A 10,816-nucleotide genomic window follows, 5' to 3' on the forward strand; every position below is an offset into this window, starting at 1 on the left:
CGCGGCAGCCCGAAATATCCTCGCAAATATTAGTTCGAGTCATAATTATCAGCGATAACTTAATGAAAATCGTGCTCCCCGTATTTACAGACACTCGTGATTCCGCCGATAAAAATCGCCGTATAATCGCGGCTAAAAAACCGGAACGTTAACAATCGTTAATTAACCTGATTATTCTGGTACCCTCGATTTTTATATTGTCCGATTATTTCCGTGCTTCCAATTAGTTGTTCTTTCTTTAGCCAGTCTATCTGGGATTCATTTCCTACCGTTCAGAATAATAATACGAATTTTAAGACACGGAAATATAATGCGTAAATGACGAATAATTTACAATGTTGATCACATATATTTAGGTACTTACGTGTTTTTCTAAGAAGTTTCGTCGATTTTCGAGCGTTGAAAATTTGTAGAAACGATGTTTTAAATTTTTGAAGGAAAGAGAAATTGAAAGTTTCTATATTTAAGACTGGAAATTTTGGTATTTCAAAGAATGTCACAATTCAGAGTCACGTTAGGATCTAAAATGATAGATTTTCAGTGAAACAATTCTCTCTTTCTATATTTATATTGGTGCCTATATAGGATTACATTTTACGATGGAAATTTTCTTCAATTATACACACTGATTGTCAATGGAAAAAGTCTTCGTACAGCTCATTAGAATTTATTTAGCGTTGTATAATTTCAACAGAAAAGGCAGCCAATAACCAAATCTTTACGTTATTGTATTTAAAAATGTAACGTTTACTACTGGTAAAAAGAAACACGATTTACATTCATTTGTTAACAATGAAACTAAGGAGAAAGAATAATGTAACAGAAATGAAATGAACAAAATTTCCGTACAGTATGCACAATGTCTAGAAACATGGCTCCGAACGCAAGTACAAGTTACATAGTTTCTTATCTACAAGCAAGTAGAAAACACGTTGCACAAAATATTTCTCCCATAATGGAGAATATCTGTTGAGAATGCGTATTTGTTGGAGATTGAAAATGAGAATTTTTTATAATTAGATAATGGAAATGGAAAAGAAGCACCGATGGTTGGAAAGTGAGATTTAAGGACTGTTGCCTAGAATTGAAAATTTGGGAGTTCGGAGAGTTGGGGATTGGAAATAAGAATTTTTGATGAACTCGTGATGGAAATGAAAACTTAAGCACTGAGTGTTCGAAATAAAAATTTACGAATTACAGAAGAAGAATTGAAGGTTAGAATTTTGGGAGAGTCAGGGATTGCAACTAAGAATCTGCAGAATCTTAGCTGCTGAACGCGAAGATTTCGACTCTGAAGACTACAGACAGTTAATGGCCATGACAGTTAAACGAACTGTACTTTACTTTCTCGTCTAACCTCACAAACTTCGTACGAGGGTTAACCAACTAAAAACCCTGTAAAAACTCAAATCGAAGCTTCTCCATTCAGCATCATTCCTCCTCTCTGTACAAAACCAATGTAAATACAAACGATGGAATCTTAGACTAACAAAAGGTGATTTGACTAACAAGTACAGCGTATGGTTCAAGGGCCGGTTTCCCCGGAAACAGAGGTCGCGGCACTCGCTAAAAGAAGAAATAGATCGCGGTTCTAAGCTGAACAAAAGGGGGAGAGAGAACTCGCGTATTTACCGCGCGAGTTATTTCCACGTTAGCAACGTCCAATCGGGCGACGACGACACCTCGGTCCTCGGCCACGCTAAACGCTCGTAATGACTGATTATCTTGGTTAGCCTGGTTAACACGTGGTCCCAAGGTAGCTACAAGCGTGCAACGTTTATTTGTTCGCCGCGACACGTGCCCGACACACACACACACACACATACACACATTCACACAATTGGACACCTCGCCACTTACGCAATTGCGTGCACAAAAGGAGGACGTTCCTAACGGTTCTCTCTATTCTCGTGAATCTCTACTTTGTGAACTTTGTTGTACGTACGTTTTATCAGAGATCGACAATTGTTTCGGGGTTCGATTTGATTGTTGACGTTCAAGAGAATTGAAGGGAGGTTAAATCTGTTGTCAGATGGTAACGCGTGATATGTCCAATTTTTGTTAAAATTGAGATGTGTGCATCACCTAATCATCAACTGTCTATAGCTTCCGATGTTGAAATCTTCACCTTCGGTAGCTAAGATTCTGCAGATTCTCATTTCCAGTCTCTAACTTTCCCAAAATACTAACTTTCAATTTCTCATCTATAATTCGTAAATTTTCATTTTGAAGACTTAGTGCTTAAATTTTCATTTCTCATTTTCAAATTTTCAATTCTAGGCAACAGTTCTTAAATCTCACTTTCCAACCCTCAGTGCTTTTTTCCCATTTCCATTATCTAATTATGAAAAATTCTCATTGGCAATGTGAAATTTCCAAAAGTCGAAATTTCCATTTCCTCCCAATTTCGAACCGTCGGTGTCTAAATTCTGATTTCCATCACGTAATCACCCAAAATGTTCATCTCCAATACCCAACTCTCAAAAATTCCTTATTTTCATTTCCAAACTTCAGCCTTAAAATTTCAATTTCTAATCCTTGGTCTCCAAACTTCAATTAACCCTTTGACAGTCTAATATTAATTACGAATTAGAGCGAGTAAAATTCATATTTCACACGCGTTTTTTAAATAATTACGTCGTGTGTGATTATTTTTAAAGCGCAGCTTTCTAACTTTCTTCCTAAAAGTCTCCCTTGAGTTAAACTGTTCGTTATTTATCTCACTCGAGGTGAACTGTCGAAGGGTGAACATTCGTGTCACCTTACCAAAAGCTTGCCAAACTTACCAAAAACGATGATATTTCAACGTGAACCCTAACACTGGATACAGATTCAAGTAGGTGCGATTCGTCAATGTACACGCGACTTGTTAAATTATCACGAACACGTCAGAACGTTAAGCACTACCTCGCAGTCGTCGTTGTCGACGCCGTCGTCGACGTCGTCGTAACAGTTAGAACCTATTGGTGTTCAGCACGGGCAAACAACAGTTCCGTTGTTCCAGGCGACGTTATTGCGACTACACCGGCTGCACGCGCATCAAAGCAACCATTTGAACAATGTTCCAAATCGTCGTTAAGACATGCCACGTTAAATATAGTTGAGAGGCGACAGTAATTATTGCAGTTCTACGAGCTCTCAAGTCTTAGCTAGCGGAAATCAAACCCAGATGATCACCACACTCGTCGATCGTTGTTGATGTATGTATTGTTCTACTCCTCCTTTAGGCCCGGAGAAATTTTACTCCGGAGGATTTTGAAGTACAGAATTCAAACAATAAGGGATATTTCTTTTGCGACATTTCAGTAATGAAATATTCGTCAACCCTTTGAGAACGATAGACTCATATATGCGCTCTCAAAATACTACGAACGCAACCAATAAATGTATATATTTTTAAGCAATTAAAATATTTCGCGTGACCATGAACTCATGTGTTTACGTATATTTGAGAAAAGTGCAATTTTGATATGATTTAGTTAAAAAAAAGAGTGAAGTAGTGACCTAATTATGTGTTATACAAAGGGTTAATAGTTTCTTAAGGTGGTGCACCACCCTGAGGCTTCTAAAAATAGGTAAACTTTGGGAATTTTTTTTTCATATGATATTAAATGAAAAATATTTTTTCAGATATAAATATAACTTAGGTATATTCTCTTTTTTCTGTTTCGAATGTATGATCGTTTGTCTTTCGCATCACTTAGGTACCTGCACACGTACAGACACTGAAATTGCAAATCAAAAAAGTGTTTAAATATGCGAATCTAAATCAAGCACGTATCCTTATACTCGGGTACTCGAATCTAAATTAAATAAGTATCCGGATATACGAATGTAAATTTCGTGGGTATCCGAGTACCTACTTAGACATCCGTAAATCCGAGCAATAGTAACAGCCCTGGTAAAAAGGGCTCGTATAATACGGTACATAAGTTTATATATTCACAGTGCTCTCAGAGTTTCCGTAACTGCTGGTACATTATATTATATAGTATTTGTTTTACGGTGTAGGTACATACAGAAACAAAGGTATTCATTCATAGGTAGGTACGGTTTATCGCTGCGATAATGAAATGTAGGACCATCGCTCTTCTGGCGAAACTACTGGAAGAATTAAAATGATAAAATAAATGTGAATTAACCCTTGTACGACGAATGCAGGGTCATTTTGACTCAACAGCGATAAAGTGATGCGGCTCAGATTACGTTTGATACAGGAGATACACCTATTTTACGTATCAAATGTAAATAAACAAGAAGAATATAAAATATATATAGTTGAAGGTATACGCATTTATACACAATTCCTTCTTAAAACCCGTGTACGATAGAAATTTTGCTATGGGTCAAAATGACTCTGCATTCGTCTCCCGCGTCCGTCTGATTGTAAAACCATTCGCCTTCCGAGGGTTAAAGAATAACTGCTTATGTTACTTCAAGTAAAATGTATGTATAATGACAAACCTTTTTCAATTTTAATGTTTGTTTATTTCAAAGTGAAATAAAAAATACATCTTACATATAGATTTTACATTTTGTATAGTAAACCCTTACATCTTCTATAAATACGTGTTTCCAGAAGCATACATAATCTATTGTATTAGGTCGTAACATGTGAAATGTCTGATTCTGTTGTATTAATATTTTAAACCTTATTTTTTCGGTAAATATTTGTCTTTGGAAATTTTTTAAAATGACAACTTCAAGAGTGTCACATGCGTAACAAACGTTGCTTGGGTTGTTCGGCCGTACCGACAAGCCGAACAATACATCGGTATTCCCGATAGACCAGCACGTCTAAAAAGCGAGGTCTTAGCCGGCAGGAAAAATACTTTACGACACCCAAAAACTCGACGCCTCTCACACCTGAACACCACATGACCTAAGATCATAAACAGACCTCCAACAAGCAATATAACAAATGTAAGAACAAATTCCCCACTTTCACACCACCTACACTTCCACCACCTACGACACCTTCACACCATCAATCACAACACACACGTAGTTTATAAAATAGCGAACACCACACGACACGGCACACAATTTTCCGATCAGTAAGCTTAAGCATTTCGCCCTCTGTTCACGTTCATTCAGAAATACATAGTTTTAATAGCAAACTGTTGTGCGTTAATAGTCTATCTTCCGAGCACTACCAGAGTCCCCTATCCCGAGTAGATTCCTCAAATGGTCTGACTCAAAAAGAGGGACAATTATCGGTTTCGCAACAAGCACATTGCGATTCGTAACAAGAGTAAACTTTCTTTTGTCAGATTCAGTCTTTATTTGTTTGTGTAATCGTCTTGCTTTCAAACGTGATTTTCGCGTACATTTTTATATGAGTGGAAAAGTGGTCATAACGCAGCAGCAGCTGCTCGAAACATAAATGCTGCATTCAGGAATGATACAGTTAACGAACGTACAGTGCATCGATGGTTCGAAAAATTCGAAGCCGGAGATGAAAGCCTCGTTATTGAAGCACGTGGAAGACCAGGGCTGTCCATTAACGACGATCAGTTGCAGATTTCTATTGAAGTAAATACGCGACAAACAGTTAGAGATTTGGCACAAGAATTCAGTGTAAGTCACATGAAATTGTTATAAATACGCAACAAACAGTTAGAGATTTGGTACAAGAATTCAGTGTAAGTCCCATGACAATTTCACGTCACATGAAATTGTTTGGGAAAGTGAAAGAACTGGACAAGTGGGTGCCACATGAACTTAACGAACGGCAGAAGCTCCAACGTCAAGACATATGCAATTCACTGTTAATCCGAAATGATAGGGACCCGTTTTTGGATCGCATTGTCACTTGTGATGAAAAGTGGATACTGTATGACAATAGACGACGTTCTGCCCAATGGTTGGATGCAGATGAATCCCCACGACATATGCCAAAGCCAGCCTTGCATCCAAGGAAGATAATGATCACACTATGGTGGTCAATGGCTGGTGTAATTCACTATAATTTCTCAAGGACGGATGAAACAATTAATGCGGAGAAATATTGTCCCGAAATTGAAGCAATGCACCAGAAATTGCGGGTAAAACAACCGGCATTGGCCAACCGAAAGGGCTCAATTCTGCTTCATGATAATGCTCGACCGCATGTTTCACAAATAACGTTAGAAAAGCTGAATAGCTTAAAATATGAAACTCTGCCTCATCCACCAAATTCACCTGACCTGTCACCTACTCATTATCATTCTTTCAAAGATTTAAATTATTTCCTCAACGAGAAAACGTTTATGAATCAAGAGACTGTCGAAAATGCCTTTAAACAATTTATTGTCACCAGACCTCCGAATTTTTATAAAAATGTAATTCAAAAACTTTTAACTAATTGGAAAAAATGTGTGGAATGTAATGGTTCTTATTTTGATTGATAAAATTTAATATTGAAGAAGTTGTGATCATATAAACTTACCGCTAAAAATCGAACATTTCTACAGATCTACAAAACGTATTTTTAAAATTTTCATTACGAGCTCAGATAAAAAAGTTGTAAAAGGCGACCTTCGCTATTTTCTTCGCGATTCCGACTAATTGTAGTTTTTTCAAAATTTTTTGACACGTCATCTAGTAAACTAATCTTTCTAACTTCTCAAAAAAACTCAAGTCGTTTGGCCCACTTTTAAAGAGGTTATTCCGTTTTATAGGGTGTCCTCATACTTTTAAGCGGCAGTGTATGTGACTCGTATAACACAAAACGTATCCCCTGTGTTATACGGGGGTTTACTGTATATTTAGGTACTTCTTACCAAAAGGTGTCTACCAGTGTACAATTATAATGATAATAATAGTACTAAATTTTTTTTTGTTATATAGTTTATTTCTTAAATTTGTCACTGGCCTAACTGGGTCATTTAGCGAATATGATCAATGTGATTGACACTTAGTGACAATATTAAAATGTCCAATAACCCAATTTTATCTGACTTTTACCACAGCATAATAAGTTAGTATTTGTCCACCTACTTTTCCTTTATTCAAAGATAGGATCAATTTTTCAAAAGAATTATATTTTTTTCTTCCACTTCTTTATTTTTGAAATCCTTGACTTCTCCCTTGAAAACTGATTAAATGAGGTTGCTCGTTGAAATAAAAAATATTGTGAATAAATGGCTGGGCAAATATATGAGCGGCAGTGTATGTGCAAATCATGAAAGTATTTTTCTTCTTAGCTCATCCAAGTTAACCCTCGTATTCGAAAAAAAACCTCTCGACAAACATTTCCAAATTATACAAAATTTTCTACTCAACAATATTACGGTATCGATGAGGAAAAAGTGGAGTCTACAAGGGGATGGACATTGTCGATAAAGTGATCTTTGAATGATCTTGGAGTAATCCGTTGCATATTCTTTTAAAACGCCACATAATTTTCTAAAATTTTTAAAAAATTAATACATTTTTACCTAACCCTTATACGGAACTTTGATCAATTTGACTTGAAATCAAGTCACAAATTCTTCTTCTGTTATTTAATCTATCATTTGAACTGAAACTTTTTCATATCCTTAAATATTTAGTAAACATTAATAATCTTTACAAAAAAGAACAAAATTTGTACGATTTTTTTAATGAAATATTTTTCATGCACACTTATGGAATTTAAGATTAGCTTAATTTGATCCACTATATCTAGCAAGTGGCTTTCTTGTGCTTCTTCTGTTGCATATTCTTTTGTCACTTTTCGTAATATAACTGTCACGAGATTAGTTCGAGTCTTCCAAAGACTGGTGCAACACGTTACTCTTTACATTCGAAACAGCTTCAGAATGTAAATTTGACTTTCTACGATGGCATGCCAACAAACAGTACATATTTGCAACACCTATTTTTATTTCTAGTAGCACTTGTAATTCGATAAATAACAAAATTTGTGCCCATAATTATGAAAGTGGTCTAAGTCATATATTTCTTCTTTCGAGATATTTAAAGGATTACATTTGAATAAATTAAAAAATATTTCTGTATTATGTAACATTTTAATTTAGAATTTTATTAGTCTTGATTAATGAAAATTTATTATGAAAGTGAAATTTTGTGCGAATCTCATACGAAAATGTTGTTTTTAAAGTTTGAATTGACTTAGACCACTTTCATAATTAACACTAAATGAATTCCATATAATATTGAAATAACAAGCACCATCTAACGGTTCATTTTTGACAATATCGTAAAAATTACATTGAATTAATTTAGTTTAAAATAATGTGAAATAACTGATAAACTCATTTTTTTTTAATTTTGACTTAGACCACTTTCATTATTATGGGCTCAGTGAAGATATTTTTGACAATGTGGCCGATGTAGAAGAAGATTATGCAACGGAAACAGAAGTAGGTGAAGAAAACTCAGATTCCGAAGAAAGTTAGGGCAGCCTTCAGATGAACGAATAGGAATTGAAGGTAATAATTCCAGATATTGTAAATCGGAAGACAACTCTATATTATGGCTTGCTCGTGCAATATCTCGAAGTGGCCGAACGCGAAAAGAAAACATTTAGGCCAGGACTGGCGATGCAAGCGACAATATTTCACATAATTTCAATGTAATACTAAAATTATACTGTACGAGTTGAATAAATCGTTACAATATTAGACCGTAATAATTAAATGAACTAAGTTATATTTTTTTATACGCGTTTCTTGTAAATATATGGTATTGAGTCAATTTGACCCAAATTTACTCATTCGGGTAATTATTTACAACTAAGTGTTGGTCGTCCTTAGAAGGATTCAGAGTACCTCAGCTTTACAGCTTATAACCCTCTTTCAGACCGGGTTTCTACTTTCCATCGAAACCACCAACCGAGGAACAAGCCGGAGAATGAACGAGGACGCCTGACCGTGCTTGAACCCCAAACTTGGCGGTAAGGATTTTTGCTGTTGGACTTTTTCAATTTCTAGACGTTAGTAAGGATGGAACTAACGTCTGTGTGAAATTTCAGCCCGATAAAACCAGCAGCACGACTTCCAGAGACGGATGTGGAGCGGCCACCCATCTTCTTACGGAACGCCGCCCAGTGCATCTTGACTTCGGTGATTGAACGGGGACCGATAGCATGCACGGCTACGGCCGCTGGTGGTAATTATTTACAAAGAAGTACGCCTCGTCAATTTCGATGACCAACACGGCTTCCAGAGACGGATGTGGAGCGGCCACCCATCTTCTTACGGAACGTCGCCCAGTGCATCTTGACTTCGGTGATTGAACGGGGACCGATAGTATGCACGGCTACGGCCGCTGGTGGTAATTATTTACAAAGAAGTACGCCTCGTCAATTTCGATGACCTTGAGATATGTTGTCAAGGACAATGTCCCGAGTAACTTTTCTTATACACATAACCGCCGCATGGTTATGTGTTATTTGATAGAAGATAATGTTGAAATAGTCTATAAACGAAAAATAGTTTACAGATTTCCAAAATGAAAACGAATTTTCTTTAAATTGTGGCCATGATTTTGGAAAAATTCGCCACTGTTTTCAACGCTATACAGGGTGGACCATCTAACGTGACCACCTCAATTATTTTCGACTGACTAAAATTTGTTTTATCACAGATGATACGATTTCAAAGAATATTCAAGGTGATCATCTTAGATTCTTTCTGTCCCGTTTTAAAATAAGTTTTCAAGGCCACGTTCCATTTTTGTTACGTACAACCCTATAGTTTTCTTTTGCCTATTAGCTAGCAGGCATTGAGACGATTTCAACGACTACAATACATTCTTTTATAAATAAAGTTTGTACATAAAAACATTAAACGTGATTTTGAAACCTTATTTAACCCTCTACTGTCGAGACACCGTTTTTGGGACGTGAAGCCTGATATGGAGTCTACGAAACTCCTGAACTTCCAATTAGTTTATACGTAAACATAGAACATTTCTGACAACTTTTCTTACCGATTTGCCTTCATTACACATTTTCCTAATGAACATAATAGAATACAGTGGTCGGTTCTATTAATTTTATTTAATATAATAACGTTGAGTTCTAAATAGAATGGAAGAAAACAAAAATGATGGAATCAGCGGAGTCTCTGAGACTCCGCCTCGACAGTAGATGGTTAAAAAAAGGATATAGAAAATATCTAAGATCACTACCTGTGAGATCCTTTGGAAACGTATCCTCTATCACCAAAAAAATTTGGAGCGGTCTATTAATAATGAAAATAATTGAAGTGAACTTTTATAGAAAGAATATTACTTTTGTATTACTTGTATTTGGTAACAATATAATAGATATTTAGTAAGTAAATAATTACCCGTATTCCTGTAACTTTACAAACTCCACGTAAGTGTTAAAAAGGAATCACATTTATAATCACTTTGGAACACGATTAGAAATTGGAACGAGTATAAAGAGGCTAAAAGAGGAGGCGTCGTCTGAGCAGCAACAGCTGGACAGTTGAGGTAGGTTGCGGCTGATTCGGGGACGCGACACTTAATTCGATGAAGAGATCGGAATCGCGCGCGGAACGCGTGACGCGGGGGACTCACAGGACCTGACCGGCTGTTTGAACGACAAATATTTTGTCATCAAACTTCTGTTTCGCGTGGAATCAGCGTGTCTATATGTGCAGGGCTAATACAAAGCATTTCGCGAGCGTTTGCTAAAATCGGGTCGCGCGCGCCCCCTGAAAACTCCGCTTCACGTTACAAAACACCGCTTTTTCCTCCTTTTCATTTGCATGCTTTGATAAATAACGCGTCTGATAAATCTAATCTTTTGTACTCGTTGGATAAAGTCGAGATTAAAGTCGGTTCTGAACCGTAATGTTTGTTGTGCTTAACCCTTTCG

At 36.4% G+C, this 10,816-nt stretch overlaps 1 pseudogene; it reads left to right on the forward strand.

Annotated features, from left to right (window-relative positions):
• The first annotated feature begins 4,242 nt into the window (after positions 1 to 4,242).
• On the forward strand, positions 4,243 to 6,389 carry LOC108576108 (annotated as a pseudogene).
• Positions 6,390 to 10,816: the final 4,427 nt, after the last annotated feature.

The sequence above is a fragment of the Habropoda laboriosa genome, unplaced genomic scaffold, assembly GCF_001263275.1.
Source record: "Habropoda laboriosa isolate 0110345459 unplaced genomic scaffold, ASM126327v1 scaffold339, whole genome shotgun sequence".
Lineage (NCBI taxonomy): Eukaryota > Metazoa > Arthropoda > Insecta > Hymenoptera > Apidae > Habropoda > Habropoda laboriosa.